The 23,986-nt window shown below is 53.2% G+C and overlaps 1 protein-coding gene across 3 annotated transcripts in view; it reads left to right on the top strand.

The window, feature by feature from the left end:
- LINGO1 (leucine rich repeat and Ig domain containing 1) overlaps positions 1-23,986 on the top strand; it is a 95,177-nt gene that overhangs the window by 24,403 nt on the left and 46,788 nt on the right. For all 3 annotated transcript variants that reach the window (XM_015872454.1, XM_015872455.2, XM_015872452.2), the window contains one exon: positions 8,643-8,684. The gene's annotated coding sequence lies outside the window, so the exon portion shown is untranslated. Of the gene's footprint in view, positions 1-8,642; positions 8,685-23,986 lie in introns of those variants that run through there.

Below are 23,986 nucleotides of genomic sequence, written 5' to 3' on the forward strand. Positions count from 1 at the left end.
TGGGTGAGCCTGGGGGTGTTGCTGCTCTGCGGCCCTCCCTGCAGGAGGAGCGGTGCGGGAAGGGTTAACGCTGCTGCCTGAATGGAGCACAGCCCAGCTGAAGTGGAGCAGTATGCAAATCTACCCACTTTCATAAACTGCTTAATTAGGCGAATGTTAATGAGACGTTAATTACTGTTGTGCCGGCGAATCCCACGGAACGGAGATTATGTTTCTCTTCAAACATCCAGTCTTAATTATAACTTGCACTTAATCCCGCCGCCCTGATGGGGATGGAGCCGGCTGCTGAGGATGGGCGTCAGCTCCGGGGTCACCCACAGCCCCATCCCTGTGTCCGGCCCCTCATCCCCCCCAGGGACACGTGCAACACTTTGTTCTCATGCTGGCGAGGCCTCTGGGAGCCCCTTCCCCACCTCCTGCCTTGATGTGGATCCCTGGTGCTCCCCATGGCTGCTGTGCACGTGTGGGTTTTGTTTAAGCATGCATCCGACCGGACAACAATCAGGGAAATGGCCGTTTCCAATGTTGACACCCATCACTTTTCACTAAGCACTCCTTGAAGTACTGCTTATAGGGGAGCAGCAGCCCCTTGCTGGCTGCAACATGAAATAGAGGGCATGGGAAGGAGAAAGGAGGGTCTGACTCAGCCACGTGGTTGGATTGGCATTCTCATGCAGGGAGCCAGGCACTGGGGTAAATCCATTCCTACAGCGCCATATATCTCCACTGAGTGGGAAGCTGGGGAATAAATGGATGTTCTTCATATGTTATTATGGCCTGACAGCGACGAGGCAGACAGCGGCGATGCAAAGGTGATTAATGAGAAAGTTTGAGCTAACGAAGTGTAGTCGTCCCTCATTACGGGAAAATGAGTCCCATTTACCACCAGCCATTGGGCTTGTAAAGGTGGGAGCGCTCTCCTCTCTCGCTTGTTTGTGCTTTTTAAACGCTGGGTAATTTGTTTCCTATTTGCCTATTTGAGAGGGTGGGTGGCTGGGAGGGGAGGGCAGCAGCCTGGCCTTCACCATATCAACAAGTCATTCAGTAAGAGGTGCCCTGGGATGTATTCCCAGTCCTCTCCCTCTGTCTGGTGAATCCCTTAAGTGTGGGTCTGTGGGATGCCAGGGGCTGGTGCTGGGATGTTGCTTGGCCCAGGGATGGCCATGGCTTGGTGCCACTCATTGGCTTTAGCCTTGCAGAGCTGGAGGATTTTCTCTGCCAGATTTGGGGCAGGCTGGGCAGGATATCCTCAGCCTGGATTTTGAATTGTCTTATCGCAGCCGTGCCCAGAGGCAAAGGTAAAGGCTGGGTCAGAGTTAGCTCTTCTCCAGTGCTTCTCATGCTGGGATTTATGAGTGATTCCCATAAAAGCCAGCTATGACAAATCCCATCCTGCCAACAGGGCAGAAGGGGATGGGGGGGTGAGGGCAGAGCTGTGCAGAGGAAGCTCAGGTCCATGTGCATTGCTGCCAGAGCCTGCTGCCTCTGGTCTGAGCACCTGGGCTGGGGTGTGTGTGCATGGGGTGTGAGAAGAAGCGAGATGCAGTGGTGGGGCCAGTTCCATGGGCTGCCCTTGTTACAGGGATACCTGCTTGGTGCTGGTTTCCTTCCTGCATCCCCCTGGGCACCCTGAGTGCTTCAGGGGGTCCGGTCTCAGAAGGGCTGTCACAACCTCTGGTCCCTTGTGCAGCGCATGGGACACGTGGCAGGGCAGCTTCAGAGCACAGTGTCTTTCTCCTGCTGCAGAGGGCTGGAAGGGGAACACCGTGACCCAGATAAGCTGCCTCAGGTATGCAGCTCCAGCAGAGATGAATAAAGCAGTGATGGTGCAGCGATGAGCTGGGGGAGAAGTTCCCAGCAAGGGCACCTGGCTTCAGCTGGTAACACCAAGCTGGGGGGAGGCAAAGTGGGGGGCACAGGGAAGAAGTCCTGGCCTGACAGGGCCTATGGAAACAGAGCCACTACCCATTAGCTCCCGCATTGCTCTGCCTCGCGCTGCACTTACACCAATGTACACGATAGCAGAATGTGGCTCGGGCTCTCAAGCAGCCGTGGAGACACAGGAGGCCAGCAGCAGAGTGCTTAAAGGCTAATGAAGATGCACTAGAAAATGATGAGCTCTGCAAGCACTGTTCCTGTGTGCTGGAAATTGGGGTGCCGTGAAGTGCTCGAAGCCCTTTAGAGCTCTCTTGAGGAGGAGCGATCTGCGTGCCGAGCGCTGCTATTCTTGGAAAGGGCGGCTTCGCTGACTATCATCTGGCTTTGCTGAGCTAGCGGTGCAGGTTGGCGCCAGCAGAAAGCATCTCCTGCTTGGCCGTTGCCAAGCCACCTACTTGGAGTGGGTGAGGACTTGTTTGCTCCTCATCCCAGCTGGGAGAAGTGAGCGTCCCTGTGGGAGGGTGGGAAGAGGGAGCAGCGCAGCGGCAGCTCCAAAGGGATGTCGGAGGCACGTTCAGCATCACCCCCAGCTCCAGGATCTGGCTTCGGAGGTCATTCTGTGCAGAGAGGCTTGGCCGAGGTGGTAATGCATGCCGATAGAGCTGGCTCCGTTTGCTACAGCCCCCCATGCCAGACCTCTGCAGTGTGGGCACAGCCCTGTGTTGCAGGTGGGCCCCAACTCCAGCCTGGGTTCCCCACTGCTTCAGGCACTTGTGATTCCCCAGGATCTTCTGTGTAGGAGCGAGGATCCTGCTGTGCTCCCAAGCAGGGTGGGAAGCACCCTCTGGGCTCAGATACAGAGCTGCTCTCCTCAGGGGACGGCCCCCACCGCTGCCAACCCTCCCGCTGAGCCGCGGATTCCCCTCTGTGCCGCTGCGAGCAGAAATCCCCGCCCCCCCCTCCCCATACCCGCCCTCCCCTCGTCAAGCAGTTGCTTTGTGCTGAATTAGGGCTGCTTATTCAAGGAAGGAGCTGGGAAGCGTCCCTCTAGCGTTTGCTCTCACTCAGAGCTCCACCATAACCTCAGCACATCACTCGGCTCCATCCTGCCCTGCATTGGGTGTCCCCATCCCTGCTGGGGATATTCATTTCCCCCCTTACCCAAGGAGGGAATGTGGGGCAGCCCGGGGTACTCTGGTGGAAGCCACCAGCCAGGCCTGACTTGCTTTTGAAGATGCATATTTTTTTACTCTTGCATTTTACTCTTTTTCCCCCTTCCATTTTCCATCCCATCACCACACATTTCCTTTTCTTTCTCCTCCCCCCTCCCCTCCCAACCTTCCTCCTCCTTTTCATGAGCTATTTTCAAATGCTGGGAAGGGTGAGATCCGGGGAGAGGAGGAGTGATGAAATTATTTCACACTTTTTTTTTGGGGGGGGGGGGAAAGATGGATAGAAGAAAAAGGTGTGGGTGTGGGGAAAGAGAAGAGCTGCGGATCCCATGGGACACAAAGCAAAGCTTCATTCATTCCCTTGCTGCCGCGCTGTTCCGGTGGCAGGTAGGGATGCTGGTATGTGCACAACCCTATGGCTTTACGGGGTGCCTTGCTGGGAGCTGGGGGAACAGATCTGCCCTAAAAGAGCATCCTGAGCCAGCACTGATGCTGAGGAGAGAAGGGAATGGGAGCTAATGGGGACTTAAATCCAAGCAAAGTACTTGGCCACATGTAGGGTTGGAGGAGCATCAAATGTATTGCTGGCTTCTCCCACCTGTTTCTTCTGCTCAGTGCTGCAACGACAGCATGTTTGATGGTTCCTCCTGCTTAACAAATAGGATTAAGACCAGCAGCGGTAGCACTCGCTGAAAATTAGGAGTTTCAGGTACAGATAAACTCTTTATGTGGCAATATCTCCTTACACTCACTTGTTTTTCCATTTAGAAAACTGGAAGTACCCATTTGGGCTTGATGCGAAGCAATCTTTAGATTTGATTACTTGGTTGGCTGGCCACTGTGAGGAATCTCACGCTTGGTTTGCTGGGGGAGCAACACTTGGAAAGGGGGGAAAATGAGGCCAGAGGCAGCTGTAATGAGATGGGGTTCTGTGGGTGTGGGTGCCATGCCTGTCCCACACCTCCTGACTGCACGCTTAAGGCATTGCACTCGGGGAGTGGTGGGGATGAGCAGAACCTGAGCAGGAGCTGGAGAAGAGCTGAGCTCGAGTTGGAGCTGGAGAACAGCCTTTCAGTCCTTTATGGGAGCTTATAAATAAGATGGAGACCAATGTCTTATGTGGTCTCAAAGTGACAGGACAAGGGTGGATGGTTTTACACTAAAAGAGGTGAGATGTCGGAAGGAAATTCCTTACTCTGAGGGCAGTGAGGCACTGGCACTGCTGCCCAGAGCTGTGGGTGCCCCATCCCTGGAGGTGACAAGAACACAAGTGGGCCCTGGGCAGCCTGAGCTGGGGGTGGCACCCAGCCCATGGCAGAGGTTGGAGCCTGATGATCTTTAGTGTCCCCTTCCAACCCAACCATTCTCTGCTTCTATAAGAGCAAGGCTCGGGAGGAGCCAGGCACAGCCCTGGGCAGCACCCAGCAGCCCCACCATGCCCCATCCTGGCAGACCCTGCCACCTGGCATTTCACACCTCGGGGAGGGTGACATTTGCTTTGCTCCATTTACACGTTAGAAAGCTGGCATTTCACCCCTAGAGGAGGCTGGTATTTATGAACCAGGGCACTGGCATTTCATTCATTGTTACCATCCAGTGATTCAGACAAGGTCGCATAGCCAGAAAGGTCAGCCAGGGCTCTGCTTTTCTTTGCTGCTTTCCTTTCTTTTTTCCCCCCTCAAGGGAAATAGGGAAAAAACAAAGCAAAACCACACACCATTACTGCTGATTGCCATTTTTCTTGCCTTAAAAGTGCAAGTCTTCTATGCTGAATAAAGGCCAAGGCTTTCCAAAGTCTTCCTTGCAAAGCTGTCTCCTTAAGATGCTTATTTCCTTTATTTTGCTGGGATTTCCTTTCCTACCACCCAATAACACAGCGTTTCCCTTTTGGACCACCCCCCTGCTCCTACCTCTGCTCTGGTGCAGGCCAGTTCTCTCCAGCAGTGCAGCATCATCCTTTCCCTTGGCCTCAGAGCTGAGCTGAGGCCTATGTGATCTTCAGTGCTTGGTCCAGGGGCCAAAACACCACGTAGAGTGCAGGATTCATCCCCAAAGTTACCATACCAGGCGGTTTGCCAGTGCCCTACTAAAGGTGGACACATCCCCACCGAGACCACAGGGCTCTTGTTGCACTGGGGCAATCGAGATGCTGCCAGGGCCTGGGAAGCGTAAATATAATCAATAAGAAGCTGCTAAATTGTGCCTGAGCCCTGCGAGGAGAAGCACAGGGAGTGCTGGCTGCAGAGATGTATCTGCTGCCACTCGGCGTGCTGAGGCACATTCATTAAGTATCTTTAAGATGGATACACCCCCCGATTCACCTCCTGCAAGAGCCTGGGAATTTATTTCCTTCTGAACCACGCCATCAATCAGTGCTGACAGCACCGCCTCGTGCAGAGCAGCATTGGGCTGAGCAGCCACAGTGGTACAGCACAGCATGGCACAGCACAGCATGGCACAGCACAGCATGGCACAGCATGGCACAGCGTGGCTCCCCGTGGGGGGGTACTTCGGCCCCAGGGTACCCCCAGGATGGGGAACCCCCTGGCTCTGCCCTCGGGCACTGCTTCCTGGGGGCTTCATCACGCTCTATGTGCCCTTGCTCTCCAACTCCAAGGTCTCTGCAGGAACTGTTGACCATGCACAACAAGATTTGCCTCGCTGTTATCAGAGCAGGCAGGCAGGAGCATGATGGATCCAGTGACTCCAGCTCATGTTCGTGGTGTTTTCTGGGGCAAAACAACCATTTTTGGTGCTGGCTGGAGACCCTGCTTGCACCCAGCTCTGTGGAGCACACTTGCTTTGACTTCTTGCTGTAATTTCTTCTGATGCTTTTAATTTCTTCAGCTGGGAACTTCCCGACGATCCCCTAAGAGCAGAATAAAGACTCGTCAACCTTTCCTACACATTCATTAAGATGAAAATAACTCGCCGCAGCCCTTACAATGCTTGATTTTCCGCTACGCCTCAGCCTTATTTGACTGACTAAAGAATCTTGAAGCTGAGGAAAGAAATAGATGAAGTCGTCCAATAGTCAGCTCCGCGATGGGAGATGTCCCTGAGCGGCAATGAGGGTCCCAAGGCAGCGCGGTGCCACCCGGCCCGGCTTTGTTCCGCTCGCTCCTCCCGCGGGTGCGGGGCTGTACCGAGCGTTCCGGGCGAAGAAAGGCATTGTGTGCCCTGTGATATGGAAATGAGCTGGGAGGTGAGGGCAGGAACGAGGGTTTCTGATGGTAATGAGGCTTTCTTTCCCCGCACCAGCCCTGCCTTTCAAAGCCGGACGGTTTCAAGGTGTTGTAGTCATTCCCCGGCATCGTTTGTTCTCTCTCTTTCTCTCTCTCTCTTTTTTAACCCCATCTTCCCCTCGAAGACTGATTTCCTCCCTCTCTGAGCTTAGTGGCTGCGGTCGGTAGTGCTCGTGGCTGCCTAAAAATGGTGCCATATTGTCGGCATCAACAAGAGCAAGGGCCGGGTCCATCCAGGAGATGCTTTCTGCTGGCCACACCTCGAGTGCTGTGTTCAGTGTTGGGTTCCCCACTGCCAGAAAGACACTGGGGCCCTGCAGTGTGTCCAGAGAGGGGAACAGAGCTGTGAGGGGTCTGCAGCACTGCTGTTATGGGGAGCTGCTGAGGGAGCTGGGATGGGTCAGTGTGGAGAAGTGGAGGCTCAGGGCAGAACTTACAATGGGATGGATCAATAGTTGGGCTAGGTAATCTTAGAAGTCTTTTTCACTCATAATGATCCTATGATTCTGGTCGCAGTGCCCCTCCTGCCATGGACTGCAGTGCATTCTGTCCTGGCTGACTTTGAGACTGCAGATCCAGAATACAGCTGTGTTGCTGTGGGGCACAGCCCCAGCGTGCTGCCCCCAGGCTGTGAGCAGTGCTGCATCCCACTGAGCTTACTCAAATCTCCCTCCCTAGCCAAAGCCCTGCAGCCAGCTGGTGGCTGCTCCCACCTGCCCGGTGCTGTTCAGCTGCCTTATTTCATCCTTCCTAATTCTACAAGACATGGCAGTAAATCCATCGCGTATGCGCGGAACCATGTGGGGCGTTTAAGCGATCATTTGCATCCAGATGTGTTGATGGCTGTGGGGTATCTCCTGACAACGTGGGTTTGTGCTGTATATATTGCTCTGTGCTGAGAAGTGGAGTTAACATTTGGATTCAGGCTTTGAGTTGCTGGAGTGAGCTGGCTAGGGCTGGGCCCTGTGGATGCATGGGGTGGCCCTGCGGGGGCTGCCAGCTCCATGCCAATGTATATGTAGGGTGTATGTGCATATAGGGGTGTAGGTGAGCAGAAGGAGGGTTATTTGGGGGCCTCCTTGGCATAAGACCTATGGTTTATAGCCATGCCTCAAGAACCAGTGCATGCTCACCTGGATCCTCTTGCAGCCCTGGACTTACTCTGTGTTCCCCCCAGCAGTTCAGGGATGCGGTGTGACCATCACCCACTGACCTGCCCCGGCTCCATTCAATACCTCTGCAGGAGATTTCTCTGCCAGCATCACCTTGCACAGGCCTGGGTGGATGAAATGGACTTTGCAGTCCAAAATCCCTTAATCTCCAGTATACTTAACTGTATTAGCCAGACTACAGGAGTCAGAGACACAGTAATTGCACTCAGCGGAGGACATGCTCCGCATTTCATGCCGGGAGGAAACGCACTAACCATTGCCTCTCTCCCACCCATCTCCACTGAAGTACAATGGAGCCGTGATAAGGACATGTTAAACACGCCAAGAAATGTCACATCCCAAGTACAGCTCAGACTCTCGATGTTAACCTGTCAGCCTGGCAGAGCTGCAGGGATTGCAGGGGGGTTTCTCTCCTCTTCACCCTCCCAAAGGCTCTTTGTGCTGGGACTGAGCCGTGAGCCGTCCCTTGGCCATGCAGTCCCCTGCATCCCAGCTCTTCCCACATCCTCCTGCCATGGGGCAGGCTGAGCACAACCTGTTGCTGATGTGCTGATTTAAAGCCCCCCTAAAGATGGGTGACGTCAGGAACCCGTCTGTCATCTTTATGGCTGGCTGCTGGCGTGCCGCACACCCGCCGCTGCTGGTAACTGATTGCAGAGCGTGCTTTATTGTCTGAGGAATACTTATGCAAACTAACACAATGGCTTAATAGGGAACACCTGGAGAAATCTCCAAAGAAAACGCTGTAAATTCCCCTTCCCTCGTATTTACGGGCAGATTTTTTTTCCCCACAGATATTTATAATTGTTGTGACTCCTTTGCATGGGTTTGCATAGTGTGCTGTGGGAGCTGGGGAGGCACCGAGCACCAGGTGAGCTCACACCAGGGTGGGTGTCAGCACCTCCACACGTGTGAAGGTTTCGATTTCTCCCTCCTTGGCTCAGGTACACACCAGCACATGACCCAGCAGGGTGGTCAAGAGCTGAGCCAGGAGGGCTGAGCCCTGAGTGAGCCTGCCTATGGCTCAGCACACCCTGTGTCTGTCCACTGGCCACCAGTGCCCTGCCAGCCCCCCAGACCAGAAGCAGGACCCCAGCTGCTGGCACAGTCCTATCAGCCTGCCTGCCTTCCCTTTTTCAGTGCCCACTGACACGTCTCTCTCTGCTCCCTTCCAGGTCTCACACCTAGCAGCGGGTCCCTGCAGGACTCCAGCTCCGGTAAGTGCAATGTGTTTCCTCCTTGCTGCTAGAGCACCTGTGTTGTGCTGGAGGGCAGGGTTCAGCAGTGAGGGTTGGGTTGCATTCCCCACTGCCAGACTCTGCAGAGGGTCCATCCCAAAGCCCTTCAGCACAATGCAAGTGCAGCACATGTGCTGGCGCAGTTATCTCCCAGCTGTGTGCAAACTGTATTTGTTGCTGCCTTTCTGAAGTCTGCAAAGGGGAACTGTGTGGGTATCTTCGGTCCTCGCTGGGTAGGGTATGCTGGATGAGAACGTAGAACTTCCATTGAGAAATTCCATGGTGGAGTGCAGGGGGGATTGGAGGAGCTCTGCAAAGATCAGAGGGCAAAGCGCTGGGCTGGAGCAGAACGGAGCCACCCTGGGGATGTGGCAGGGCAGTGGGTTTGGATGTGGCTGGCTCAGAGCACCCAGGATCTGAAAGAACCATGAAGGTCAGGGGTGGCAGCGCTGGCCATGCGACCTTTCCAGTAGTGTGCTCCTTACAGCTACCCTGCTTGCTTTCTTCTTGTGAAGCACATATTGGGCCTGGCAGGTTCCCTGCAAAGGAGCTCAGTAAACAAGGACAAAAACCCCTTTGGTTTTTGTATTTCAAGATGAAGCACCCTGGGAAAGCTGATGCCAGGCTTTGAGTGCACAGATGTACTCAGGGCCAGGCTCTGGGGACACCTGGCCTTGCATGGTCCTGGCTGGGGCTTGGGTCTCACCACAAGGCAGTGGTGCTGTGCATGTCCCCATGACAGCTTTGCTAGGTGCAGCGAGGCCATTGCTGCGTCTTAGAGCCAGTCCTTCTGCCTTCTCTTTGTCTGATGTTTTTGCACTCCCAAAGTCACCCTGGGTTTTCTGAGTGTAATTTAAACCAGCAGAAAAGACCCTGCTTCAGCACAGGGAGAAATTAGCAGGGCTGCCTCCAAAGCAGCAGGGCCATTGCATGTTGTGTTGCCTTCCTATCTGGCCTCTTTGACACGTTTTCTTTAAGAAGTACACATATCAAAAAGTGCATCTCCTCTGTTTGGCACTACCCGTAGGGCTGATAATTGAGTCCCACTGCACGCATTGGCACTGCTTCGTTGCTGCTGTCCCTGGTCCATGTGGCCTGGCTGAACTCCTGCCGCATCACTTGCACAGATTACAAACAGTTCCATCCATGCCAGGCTCCTCCTGCGCTGTAGGCTGAGACAAGATGGTCTGACTGGAGAGGCATTGCTTTGATTTCCTGAAGGGAGGAAACCATAGCAGACTTCCTGTGCAACAGGATTGCACTGATGTATTGTCCAACAGAGGGCACGGATGCTGGAGCAAAACACAGCGAATTGCTGCCACTTGTGCTGGTTGTGCTTTGCAGAGGTGCAGAGATGGGGTGCTGGATGGGGTGCCAACAAGGGGCACCTGCTGCTAGGATGACTGGCTCAGGGATATGGAGCACTAGCAGGGACACCATGGCCTGGCACCAGTTGTGCCAGAGTCAGGGCATATGGTAGACCAGTGCACAGTGACTACAGCACCCCCACGGATTGATCACCTGCAGTTCTTCCTGGCATTCCCATCTCCTTCTGATTCATGCACCCCATCTCCCAGTGGTGTCATATCATGGTTCCCCAGATTGCTATCCATGTGAGAGTAGTTGCATTCCAAGCTGCTGTTCCTTCCGTGCACTCCTGCATTCCTCTCCTGCTGCTGTGGCACAAGCTGCTGTGCAAGCTCCTGCAAACCCAAGGGTGTCCACGGGAGGGCTGGGCATCTGCCGGTCACACTCAGTGCGCCTCGGTTCCCTAAGGAAAAGACCGAGTGGGAGCCCCAGAGCGCTCAGTGCCCTGCATCAGTGCGCTGGTGCTGGGAGAGTCGTGCCGTGCAGCGCTGTGTCAACAGCATCACCGCTTTGGGCACCGCTCCAGAGCAGAAACTCTGTCAATGGGTGGTGAGCAGGATGAGCTTTCCCGGGGCAGGCCTGGGTGACGTCAGGAAGCAGCAGGCAGTGCTGCCATCCCAGGCAGTTCCTCCCAGAGCTGCAGCCCGTGATGGATCGGGAGCCGCCAGCCTCTGCCTGGCTGTGAAGGAGAGCATGCAAACACGTGCTATGGGGTAGAAAACAACCCCAAAGGGAGAAGAGGGGTGAAAGGCAGCTGGGTGGCACAGCCTCTCCCAAGCCCAGTAAGCATCTCAAGGCTGCTTCTCCCCAAATCTCTGTACTCTTCTCCTGCCACACAGTGCTCCTCAGCTTCGGCCATGTGTGTGAGTGGCGATAGAAGCTCACTGCCCACGCAGGGCTCCTCTCCAGCACCGTGCTTAATTGCAGCCGAATGCGGCGAGCTCTCCTCCTGGCTCTGCCCTGAGCGTGGCTCCGTGCTGCCTTCGCCTTCACCCCCCTGCGCTCGCTGCTCACCCCCGCCGGCTGCGTGGCCGTCACGTGCCGGTGAGAAATGAGCTTCATCTGCACTGAAAATTAATCACATTGTCATGCTGGCAGGGGATGAGGCAGCTGCACGAAAAGCCCGGCTCTCGGGCTAATTTATCACCGCGACCGCGTGCGGAACCGCTCCGCAGCTCCGGCCGGGCAGAGCGCCGGTGTCGGTGCGGGCACCCCGGGGGAGATGCGCACTCGTGGCTCTGCCTCTGCTTTGTAACCAGAGGAGCCTGCTGGAAGGTGGCTGCGGAAAGGCGAAGGGCTGAGGCGCAGTGACACACCTGCCCTCTCTGCTGGAGATGACTCTTGGCCAAAGCAGCCCAGCAGAGCTGCCCGCTGCGCCCACCTTCCCCAGTAGAAGCAACGCTTGTGGGGTGAGCACGTGAAGAAATGAAAGCTGGCCTTCCACAGCTTGTGGCTGGTGGAAGTGGGAGGTGCCTGGCTGGGCTGACGTCTCCTTTCCCTTAATGACTGCAGCGCAGCTCGTCAGAAGCAAAGCCCGCACGGGCTGTGAGCTGCAGCGGCATGCGCGCCTGTGACGTGCTGCTGCAAGTGTGTGGGAGCAGGGCAGGGCTGCTCGGCTGTGCTCCGTGTCCCTGTGTGTCTGAACTGGATATCAGGGATGGCAGCAGGCATGCTGCTTGCTCCTGGTGCTGCACAGAGGGATGGGGATCATCCATTTGGGGATCCGGATCATCCATTCATAACCCCTGCATTGTCGCTGCCTGCTGCTCCCCTCCGTGTCAGCACGGGTCTGGGGCTGAACCTGTGCTCCTCCTGCCACCTCTCTGCTGGGAGAGGCTGGGTGCTGTGGCTCCAGGGTCATGTTCATCCCCATATCCTCTTTTCTTATGTCCATCCCTAGGACAGACATGGGTTGCTCAGATGTACTCACTGCCACTTGTCTTGTGGAAATCAATTACTGACTGCTGACAGTGCTTTGATCTGGAGTGCTCGTTAACTAATTGGACACCTTCCAGTGAACCTCCTGTGCACATTTGCTACCGGCTCCTCTGCTGTTCTGTCAGCTCATGGTGCATGGAACACTTGTAGGAGGCAGTGGGTGCTAGCTTTGGGCTACTGGATACTGGAGAGCAGAGCAAAGAGTTGCACAGGTGCCTGGTGCAGTGATGGTGGAGTCCTCAGTTGGGCTCTTGGCTGCCTAGAGAGAGCCCTACTTAGCAGGACAGGCAGACATTGCCAGGGACATACCCATGGGAGGCAGAGCAGCTTGCCCACAGCGTTCTCAGAGCCACTGTGATACCTCTACCCAAGCAAGGGGCTGAGTTCTGTGCTCTGCCTTCAGCTTACTGTGTTTTCCACTTCCTTGAGCTTTTGCACCCTCAGCCAGAGCTGGAGCTGCTGTGCTGCCCGGGGCCGCTCCTGGCACACCACGCAGCCAGCTCAAGGGAGCTGCAATAACCTGATAGGGCTCTACGGAGCCTGATTCCTAGCCCTGTAATTAAACACCCAGCTGTTGAGGTCTTTTTATGTGTATTCAAATTGAAACTTGGCAGGATACTGACTAGCAGGAAGCTGGATTCGGTGGCCAAGGAGATCTGTTGCGCTCACACAGTAAACTCCATTCTAGCCTGGCAAGGATGGGCAACAACCCATGCCAGACAGAAATGCTTGTAGGATGGAAGGCACTGCTGGTGTGGGGTCCCTTGGCCACACATGTAGAAATGGGGTTCCTCAGCCAGAAGGCATCCCTGGATCTCTCCAGTGGGTCACACAGTGGGGATGGGGAGCACGTAGAGGGAGCCCTGGGGCCGAGCTGAGCCGCAGGTGCCCTGCCCAAGGGACACTGCTCCTCGGGTTGGTCCATCAGCAGCTTTAATGCGCGTGGACGTAAATGTCACTTACCAAATATATGGCAGAGATGCCTCACTAGTCTCCTTTTTAAGGTTATAATAAAAATTAAACCACATTTTCCCCCAAGGGGGAACTGCAGACTGGCGTCGTAAAAAACCCATCGCCGTGTGTTGTGGAGCGGCACGTGAGCGCGTGTGCGGGGTGAGCAGGACCACAGGCAGGGCAGCACAGCAGGCTGTGCTCACGTGGCCACTGATCTGAGGAGAGCCGTTATTTTTTATATGTATATTTTTATATCATAATTTCCTGGCCGCATAAAAAAGCCCAGGCAGTTACACGAGCTGGGAGCAGAGCTTCCAGTATGAAAACCTGGCACATGGCTTATTTATGCAAGCCGAGCTGCAGTGCATAAATGCACCTCTCTCTCCTCCAGCCTCGCGGTGTAATGATGGTGTGGATAAGCCTTCCTTCAGGCAGGCTCCTTTCTCCAGCACCATGCTGAGGGCTCTCCCTGTGCTTGCCAAGAGGGGTCCGTTCTGCCCCATATCCCCGGCTCTGATTTATCAATGTGCCTCCCACTCTTGCTCAGTCGAGCCATTGGAAGCCCAGTGGGACTCATGACTGCAGAGCCACGTGGTGCCAGTGCCATCCGCTCACAGGAGGCATTTCTTTGGGGTTAAGCTTGGCTGGGAGCTCGTCCTGCCGCTGTGCCGCCTGGCTGGGCCGGGAGCTGGGCCTGGGGATGTTCATCAGCTCTGGCAGCGGAGCTAATGCGATTAAGGGCTTTTCTTGCCCTCCGCTCAGTGCTCGTTAACATTTGCCTTCTAAGGCGTTTATGAGCATCACCGTTCATCTGGCCTCAGCTTTGGCTTTTGATAAGACTTGCACATGACTGGCGGCTGGGGAAAGGCTTCCCGAACCCACAGCCGACTCGGGGCAGCAAAGGAAAGGGATGTAGCCAGGAAGCCGCGTTGTATAACACTCTGGGAAGGAGGGAGCCCTACTTACAGCTGGGGAAGGCAGACGCCTGCAGCCCACCAACAGAGACCTACAAACAGCTTCCCGGGGAGTCGCAACCCCGGCCTCCGCGCAGGCGGGGAGACGAGCCTGTTTTGGAAACCTCCTTCCCAGCTCTGTCGATCCAGGACCCAAGGAGGTATTTTTACTTAGTCTTGCAAGTAGGTCTTGAGGCATCTCTAAGTGGGTGCTTCGCAGCCTGCATGCAAATAAAGGCTGCCCGTGTGCCCTGTGAACCCAACCCAGTAAGAATCCTGGGGTTTGCTCTACCTTCTGCTCGTGCTCTCCTTCCCCTTCACACCTTCCCCAACAAGCAGGGGACCTGGACATTTCCACCTGGAAGCTGCTCGCAGGAGCTGCTTCTGAATATATTCCGGAATATTTTAATTCTTCTACCAAGAGAGAAAGAGAAAAAAAAAAAAAAAAGAATTTCCCATGGAAATTGCATTTCCTATTTGGAAACGGGTTGTTAGGCGCCTGTCAGCACTACAGAAGGCTGCTTTTCCAGGGCTGATACCTCAGACTGACTGATTTCAATATCCAGAACCATGCGTGCTTTCATTCATCCCATTCCCTGGGTTGGAGATTTCATGGTTTTCCTTCCCGCTGGTGGATTCTGCAGAGCCTGCTGCTGCCTGGCTGGACTGAACAAGCAGGCAGAGATGATAGGGCCGAACAAGCAGGCCTCTCATCTCTGCCTGCCTGCCCATTTGTGCCAAACCTCCAGGAATTCAATATCTTTGAGATTTCCAGCTGTCACTCACCGCCTATCGAGTTTGACTGCTGAGCTGGAGAGTGATTAGGGGAGACAGGCAACACGCTGAGCACGTGATTGCAGAAACCTCGCTTTCTTAGGGAAACCTTGGTCAAATAGGGAGAAAACCACTAAAAATCTTCATTTTGAAGGCTTTGCTGTAGCTGCAGGTGGCTTGCCCATATCATGTGGCAGGTGTCAGGTCAGCAGGAAAAACATGGTATGAGCATCTCCATCAGCACTGAGCATTTCCAGGGCATACCCACCCAATTGGAGCCATTCTCTACCAGCCATGGAGATTTATATTAAAAGCCCTCCTTGTGATCCATATTAAGGTGAAATGTTAGCAAAACAGCATATTAAAATACCTTTTAAAAAACAGTGAACTGGGTTTGTAGAATCATTGAGGTTGGAAAAGGCCATTAAGATCATTTAGTCCAACCATCAGTGATTCAGTGGGAGCCCAGGCAGGAGAAGCAGTGTGGCATGGATGGGGCTGGGATGCTCAAACAGCTGGTGCCTGCTCCTGCAGCCCCTTCCCTTCCCTTCCCTTCCCTTCCCTTCCCTTCCCTTCCCTTCCCTTCCCTTCCCTTCCCTTCCCTTCCCTTGCCTTGCCTTGCCTTCCCTTCCCTTCCCTTCCCTTCCCTTCCTTTCTGCTGGCAGCCCAACACCAGGCATTCAGTGCTTTTCCTTCTGGTCTTTTTCAGTGAGAACAAGTCTTTTATCTGTTGACTGTGCAGTGGTGCTGGAAACAAAGCCCTACAAATCTTGCAGCTTTTCATAGCCACCTTTGCCTCCTGGGCTGCCCATTTGCAGTTCGGGGTGTACCTCGAGCTACAGGAGGGTGCACGGACAGGGAAACAGTTAGTGGAGGACAGGGATATGGGGACAGAGAGGATCACAGAGCCCAAAGCTGTCTCTGGTCAACTCACAAGGGTTTGCAATAGGAAATGGGAGGCAGGGGTGGATCAGCAAGGCAAAGCATCTCATTTTGCTTAATGATGACTGACTGTGACAGCCCGCATCCTTAGTTTGAAAAGTATCTGTGAGGTGCAGGCTGCTTCTCTTAAACGGGATAATTATGTTAATTAAAAATGCTTTCTTTATAGCAGTTCTGATGAATAAGAACAGCTCCGATGCTCTCTTGAAAGGCACGAACCTTCTGTTGTGCAGGAAAAGTGGGCTTTTCCCAGCGACCGATGACTTTGGGGCAGTGCAGAGCAGGATGGGCAAGGACTGCATGCCTGCCCAGAGTCACACAGGAGAGCATTGGCAGCACGGCGAGGCGCCAGCCAGTAGAAATGCCGCTCATGTCTCTAATTGCTGTTTATTTCCTCTGCAAAGTAGTGGGGTAATTAACAAGCTCCCAATTAAGAAAAATTGCCTGGAGGGGAAAAACAGGTAGCTGTGCCAAGAGGGCTGGGCTGTTGCCAGGGCATGGGGCAGGGTGCTGGTCCTCCTGCTGGCTGCTCTGGTGGGATGCACCCTGGGGACACAAGGGCTCCAGAGAGCACAGCAGTCCCCTATGTTCTTTGGGCTGGATGCTGGAGCCACACACAGCCAGCTATGACCGCTGACATGATGCAGAGCAGCTGGGTCACTGCACCAGCTCCCAAGTCCTATGGGAACAAGGCTCACCTGGCAAGAAGGAGCAGCTGGGTGTCAGCCCTGCAGAATTTGGGATGCCCACCTGTGCCCCCTCGGCTCCCTGGCCCTGTGTGTCTGATCCCCATGGCTGCCCCCCACCCCCAGGCTGGGCTCTGTGCCTCTCTTCTCTGCCCCGTTTACCTCTGCTATATTTACATGTCTATTTTATGATTTCAATTTTTAATGCTTCTGCTCTTTGAAGATGCTTAATGCTTTGGAGTGGAACATTTTCTTCTGAGTCCTGAGTGCCAATTGAGGACAGACCAATAAATCAGCTAATAACTGGAACCTCATTTTCTGCTCCCGTGGCTGCCAGTTAACCCTCTTGGTGCTGCTCAGCCCTCCCCATGCCTCCCCTCTCCCATCCTTCAGGCCATGCCGTGCTGCTGTGGCTGCCCTGCCAGCTGGGCTGGCTCCTTAGTGCGGTGCTGCTACAATCCAGCACCTCCACTGTGCCCCCGAAGAACAACATCCACAGAAGCTCCTCTCCCACTGCTTGCACAGGTGCTCCTGAACCTGGCAGCACTGGAGGAACCCTCTGGGAAGGCATCTAGTCCAAGATGAACCTCCGGCCAGGCGCTGTGAGCTCATCAGAAGGCAGCAGGGCAAACCTTCTGCCCACCCGGTGGTTGCCCTGGCTCAGCGTGGAGCACCCTGGCCTGGATCTGCTTTTTGCCAAGCCAACAGCCTTGGCTGCCCATCCCACTGTCATTGCTCCCAGCGAACACTGGGAAGCAGGCAGCAGAGCCCCACCATGCTCTGTGCATTCTGCTGTGCTCCACTGTGTTTATCCACGACTATACATGGCTGCAGTTTCCAAAGCCATATGGAGATGCTTAACAACCCACAGCAATGCACGATGAGTGCTGCCCTTGTGCTATGGGATCCCCTGCAACCAGAGGGCTCTGTGCTCCAGCCCTGGGCAGGCAGAGCATTGTACAGGCTGGAAATGGAGGTGGAGGTACCGGGATACAATTTTCTGTTGGAAAATACATTTTTTATCAGCTTGCATTATCAAAACCGGCGCGCAGCATTCAGATGGGAGAGCCTTGAAGCAAATCATTTTGACTTCCGTCTGTTGACAGTGTCCAGGAAATTCAAATGCATCTCCGTGATGCGACGTGTTTTGACTTTTATGTTTTAATTTCATATCCAGCTTACAGTTAACTTTCTTTCTTTTTTTTATGGCCTGCTGTTGGAGCAATGAAAGACTTTTCCTTTCCCTTACCGCAATGTTTCCCAGCAGAGGCGGTGCTCTGCTTTGTCCTGGGCCTCATTCTGCAGATGATTTTGATTCGTTTTGCTTGGTGCCAAACAAAACTTTTAATTTAGGAGCCTCGCACTGAGTGGTTTCTGACAAATGACTGTCTTTGCCATTCCCATGCATTCTGCAGAGCACAGAGGCATATGCATTTGTGCACGTGCATAGTCAGAAAGGCACTGCTGAGGGTTTTCCAGTAAGAAGAGGCAGTGTGCGTGCTGCTGGGCTGTGCCAATACAGTGTGTGCTGCACTAGGGCTGGCTGGGAAGGTGCATGATGAGCTCCCTTGACCTCTGCTCGGAGAGGACACACCATCTCCCTGATAGATTTGTCTCAGCGCCAATTATCCAAGCCCCATTTGCGCTGGGCTTGCAAGAGCACATCCCATGGCATCTATTAATTGCATTTCAAACCTCGCTTTACCATCATTCTCTGCCCAGGCCCAGGTTTTGGGGAGGATGGGTGTGCATGGCAGTGCTGGCTGTGGGGTGCCCACATTGAGGGCAGGGACTCCTGTGCCTCTCTGTACCACACACGCCATACGCCACAAGCACGAGCCACTCGCCTCCTCCTTGCCAAATACTTATTGTTCCTACTTTGAACTTCTGCACAAGGAGCTTTGCCAAGGCTCCAACATGAATCACTAATTAATTCCTGGAGGGTGGTGGTTTTTTTGATTTTTTTTTTTTATAATATATTTTATTTTCTTTTTTTTTATCTCTTTGATAATTAACAACAGGGAGAGGGGGAGGCACTTGGGGGTGGGGAGGTGGGCAGGAGAGTGGGGGTGTGTTTAGGGGTTGCCTCACCCCGGCAGGATGGTGCTGTGGGCACCCTGCTCACACCACCTGGCACTGCGGGGTCTGTGCTGGCACTGGGGTCCCAGTGTTCTCTCTGCATAGAGCCCTGCTCAATGCAGAAGCCTCCAAGCTGAGCGATGGCGGGGAACCACTCAGCTTCTTTCAAAACGTCGTTCCCTGGGGCTTTCCTGGCTTTGCTGGTGGAGGCAGAAAGCTCAGCGGGGCACTGACGAGAGCCTTGGAAAGGAAAAGGCAAGGTTTTTCACTTGAGACAGAAAAGCCTCATTAGAAGAGAAAAATGCAATCGCTCAGGATGGTGGGGAGGGGGGTGAGGGGGGAGAAGGGCCTCGCTTGGAGGCTGACAACCTGAGGTGACACACACCGCTTGCTCTGGTCCCCAGCAGCCCCTCGGCAGGCTGGCTCAGCACCACAGTGCCCACACTGGGCTGGTTCTACACCCAGCAGTGCTGGGGAGAAGGATCAGCCTTGAGGAGAGTGGGAAGAGCAGAGCCCGGAGACCCCAGGAGCATTTGCCATAACACTCAGCCCCAAGCCTCAGGGAACCCTTGCCATTTCCACTCTCTTGCTGGTTTAATAACTTGTTCCTTATTGACATTTTTCTTCTCAACACAGAGAAAATGCCAGTGCGGTAATTGCAGTACATGTAAAGCAAGGCACGGTGCTGTCTGCTTCAGATAATCTCCTTCCCCTGTTGCTGAGCTGCTGAGGCCCCACTGGGATGAGCAGAGTCCTGGTGGCAGGTGGGACACACCAGATCTGTTGCTATGAGGATGCCCAAGGTTTGGAGTGCCACTGCTGGATGTAGCCCAAGGTTAGGGCTAGAGCTAGAGTTAGACATTGCATTCCATTGCATTGCATTGCATTCCATTGCATTGCATTCCATTCCATTGCATTCCATTCCATTGTACTGCTTTTGGGTTATGGTTAGGGTTAAGCTTGGGTTTAGATTTAGGGTTACATGATGATCTCCACTGAGCTGTCCCCAGGACTGGCAGTAGCACCAGGTCTAATTGCCTTGCTGACAGCCAGACTCGTGCCTCCAGGAATGCTTACGTCCTTGTGTCTGCAGAGATCTTGTGGTTTCTAATACCATCAGAAGTCCCTCTTGCTCTCATGTTTACCAGCAAGCAAACACAGCCCTTGATGTCTGCATAACAGCCTTCCATCTCCTGCTTACCCACAAAGAGTGACAGAGCTATAGCAATCTGGAGGAGGCAAACAGAGGCACAAGCCTAGTGGGATGCAGGGGAAAATCAGAGTCCTGCAGGATGGCAATCAAAAATAGAAATGCCCTCCCCTTCCCTGAGAAAGTATTCAACAAACAGATAACACAGGAAATTTATAATTGTGCAAAGCTGCATTATCCACCTTTTCTCACGCAATAAACCAGAAAATGTTTACTGCACGAGCAGAGCAGGAGCTGTGATGCTGTAAAATGCGAGTGCTGGGGAGCCATCTGCTTGTTGCCTCAAGTCTGGAGCAGGGGCTTTGTGCTCCAGCTATGTGTGCATGCGTGTGTGCAGGGACACTGCCTGAGCCCACCCCATGGTGTGGATCCCTGTTCTTTTTCTTGTGCCCTGTGAGCACACTCAGCATCACATAAGCTTTGATTGCTTGCAGGATGGCCCCGTGGCTCTCTCTCCTTACCCCCACACTTAGTTTTCCAAGCAGGGTGATGGAAAGGCTAACAAGCAATGCACTGTCAGGTGCCCTTTGCTATGCCATGGCCAGGCTCTGCTCAGACCCAGAGGCAAACTGCAGCAAAAGGAGCCTCATCAGCAGTGCTGCATGCCTTTGTTAGGAGTGCAGCAGTGGTGAAATAGCACCCATGGGCCAGAAATGATACCAAAATTATGGTGTTGCCCTTTGGAATTATTTCACAGTCAATGTAACTTTCCCATCCCCTTGGTGATATTTTACCCAGACGTTGCTGGAAGGATCACTGTCTTCTATTAATCCCTTTCTGTTGATGCACCGAATAAAATGCTCTGTTCCCCCTAGCGCTCCTGCTGTCCATTTTGCCTGCAAGCAGCAAGCTGCCACCGCCCATGGGCTGCATGCTGCCTGCTGCTGACTTATGGTCTGAGCACACAGAACAGGATCCGGCCACCGACTCGCTCCTCTGCTGCCGTATTATTGATATCCCAGAGCCGTGTGACTGTTGCATGTATAAATTCACTTTAATTCCTTGTGATTGCAGCTGTGATTACATTACGTGCCAGGCTGTGCTTGCCCTGGCAGCGATCCGCTGCTACAAGCCAGCAGCCTGCACACGGGCCTGGTGTAATGAGGCTGGTAAATGAGACAGGGCTGGTTTATCCACGTGGGACTGCAGCCCAGCAGGAATCTGTTTTCTATACATCCATACAAGTGTCGGGCTAGTCAGAGTGTTTTTTCTCAGTGGATGCTCACCAGCGTTTCCCATTACAAAGAGACATAGCATCGTAGAATCATCAAGGTTGGACAAGACATCTAAGATCATCTAGTCCAACCATCCATCAGCCACCAACATTGCCTGCTGAACCTCATTCCTCAGCACCACGTCTATGCATTGCTTGAACACATCCAGGAATGGTGATTCCATCACCTCCCTGGGCAGCCCATTCCAATGCATTACCGCTCTTAATGAGAAGCGTTGCCTGTTACCCAACCTGACCCTCCCCTAGCACAGCTTGAGGCCATCACCTCTCATCCTGCTGCTGTTACCTGGAGCAGAGACCGACCCCCACCTCACCACAACCTCCTGTCAGGGAGTTGTAGGCAATGATTAGGGCCAGGTAGGACTAATTGTGTGAGTAATGCTGTTGACTTAGATTCTCCTGTAAACATTGACGGAATCAACCCCCTGTTACTCGACAGAACACACTTCCCAGCAGAAAATACAAACAAATTGCTCTTCGTATCATAACATTTTAAAATCAAAATATCAATAAGGAGCGGAGTGAAAAACCGCATTTTAGATTCAACAGATTATTCAGCAGAAAAAAGCGAAAACAATGAAGCTCCTCTGAGTATGATAATAAGCAAACACAGACATATTGCTTTTTCAGATCACAAAATCTCAATACCGAAGATCAGTAGAAACCTAAGTAGAAAATGCTTTTTTATAGGATTCAAATTCCAATTAAATTAGAGCAGATTATTCAACAAGAAAGCCTACAAAATGAAGTCTCGGTTTTATGTATTGGAAAGGAAAATGCAAATATGTTGCTTTCCGGCTCGCAGGTTTCCAACCCAAAAGACAAACTTACTTTAAGTAAAAATGATTTCATTCAAATTCTGGGGGAATCGACGAAAGGAGCTGATCCTCGGCTGAATTATTCAGCTTTTTTATCAACAGACTTATTTCTTCCCTCTTTATTCTTAATTTCCCTATTCATAAATCCCACCGCTTTGTCAGTCAGAAGAAATACTTCCCAGTATCTTTGACAAAGCAAAAATTAGCAGGGAAGAGAACTGCCACATAAACTGCAAAATACTTCCTTGCAAAGCAAGCCGTTTTTCTATTCCTGGAGATTTAACAGCCAAGGAAACCAATGGGATCATCTCACCCAACCTTCCAGCAAACTCCCTACCTTGTGGCTCCCAACCAGGGCACGGGGATGGTCCCAGTGCTGTCCCCTTTGGTGCCCACCATAGCTAAGGAACAGATGCAGTGGGCAGGGGATCCCCATGCTGTGCAATGGGATTTCTGGGGCACAACTCTGCCTTGGGAAGCTCTGCTCTGGGCTGTGTGATGCCATCAGGCAGAACAACACGTGCTTGGGCACACAGCCCTGCCGTTCCCTTTCTTTTGCCCATACACAGGGGCAAATCCTTTCCAGTGGCTTTACTTTACTTGGTTTTACTTGGATCCATCGGAGCTTGCGTGGGTTGTGGGTGTTTCCAGGGGGAACACTGGTGATCATTAATCTTTCCTTCTGATCTACAAACATCAATCTGTGCCAATCTAAAGAAGACCCAAAGGTTGCAGTAAGAATTAGAGTCAGATAGGTAGAACTAAATAGAAATGTAGTTCCGTAATTTTATTAGGAATTGGGAAAAGTTTTAACGGGGGGATTAAATGTATCTTTAAATGCGGAACTTAAAAAGAAGGATGGGATTTGTTCAACCAACACACCAGAGAAACTGTAGAACAATTTGTAGAGCCTCATTAAAAAGGATATGGTTCTACAGAGCTTTTCAGCCTTGGCGAGGAGCTCTGAGCTCACTTCTTGCTCCAGCCTGCACTGCTTGCAGTCCTGGGGGGCTGCAAGGATGGGATGGGGGCTGCATGGATGGGATGGGGCCTACCCACCACCTCCTAGCATAACTCTTTCTTGGAGGCTCTCTGGGAAGCCTGATCTGGTGGGGGGCAACCAGCCCAAAGCAATGCATGGGGCTGGGTGGGCGTTGAGTGCCCTTCCAACCCAACTGTTCCATGATTCTGTGGTTCAATGAACCTACAAACCCATGATCCTATGATCTATAGGACATGCACCATGAGAAGAGAGGTCTGTACACCCACTGCAGCCAGGGCACACCATGGTGGTGGATGCACAACCCCACTACCCAGCCCTGCTGCAGATGTTCCATGTGCTGTGGATTATGGCCTACAGGGATGCAAAAGGGATGCTGTGGCTTTGGCTGCACCTTGGAGAACACCTGGGAAGTCATCAAAGATGGCTTAACATGTTTGAGAGGCCCTTGGGTAACTTGATGCTGGGGAAGAAATGCCCATCAGTGTTTCCTGTGTTGCGAGGAAAGACAAAGTGAAGGGACAGCATTGTCTGTGCGGGAGCTGGGGATGGGGAGAAAAGGATAGGAATGGAAGGAGGTGAAGGGCTGCTGCCTCCATCTCGCTTCCCATTAGGTCAGCTGGAATAGGCCCTGGCATCCCCTCTGTGCAGAGTGTAATGGGCTTTGTGCAAAGCTCCCTGCTCCACCAGGAGGGAATGAGAAAGCAATGTCAAAGATAGGTTGGAAATGTCAACAGAAAGGCCCTGCAAGATTGACTGCAGTCTCGTGAAATATTTAATTCTTTCAGTCCTTATGAAGAGAGACGTTAGTCGGGATGAAAGATTCATGCAGGGGGAGCAGGGCACGGGAGGAGGGGGAGAAACGTGGGGAAGGGGAGGAGAAGCTCTCCCGTGGCTGCTGCCCTGCCCAGCTGCTGTTTGATCTGCCTGCCTGCTCCTCCGTGCTGGATGCTGCTTCATTATCCCAGCCTCGTTTATTTCCATCAGCGTATTTCCCCCCTTCCATTGCCTTTATCTTTGCATAGATGCCCATTGCCAAGTGGGCATCTCACATCTCACCTGTGTGCCAGCCACCATGTCCTGTCCCAGTGCCCAAAGCACTGGGGCCGTAGGGGTCGGGGTGATGTCCCCTGGTCTCCCCCAGAAAGCAGAGCCTAGCGGAGCCCTCTGACTCCTGTTGTGATGTCTGCAGCCACGATAATCAACGTGAGGTCATGCAAGAGCAGCCAGAGCCCACTGAGGATGGTTCTCCCCCACCCTAGAGCTCTGGAGATGTAAAAGGGAGGAATTCCCACCACTGACAGCAATAGAGATGTAAAATTCAA

Source organism: Coturnix japonica, chromosome 10 (assembly GCF_001577835.2).
Source record: "Coturnix japonica isolate 7356 chromosome 10, Coturnix japonica 2.1, whole genome shotgun sequence".
NCBI classification, from domain to species: domain Eukaryota; kingdom Metazoa; phylum Chordata; class Aves; order Galliformes; family Phasianidae; genus Coturnix; species Coturnix japonica.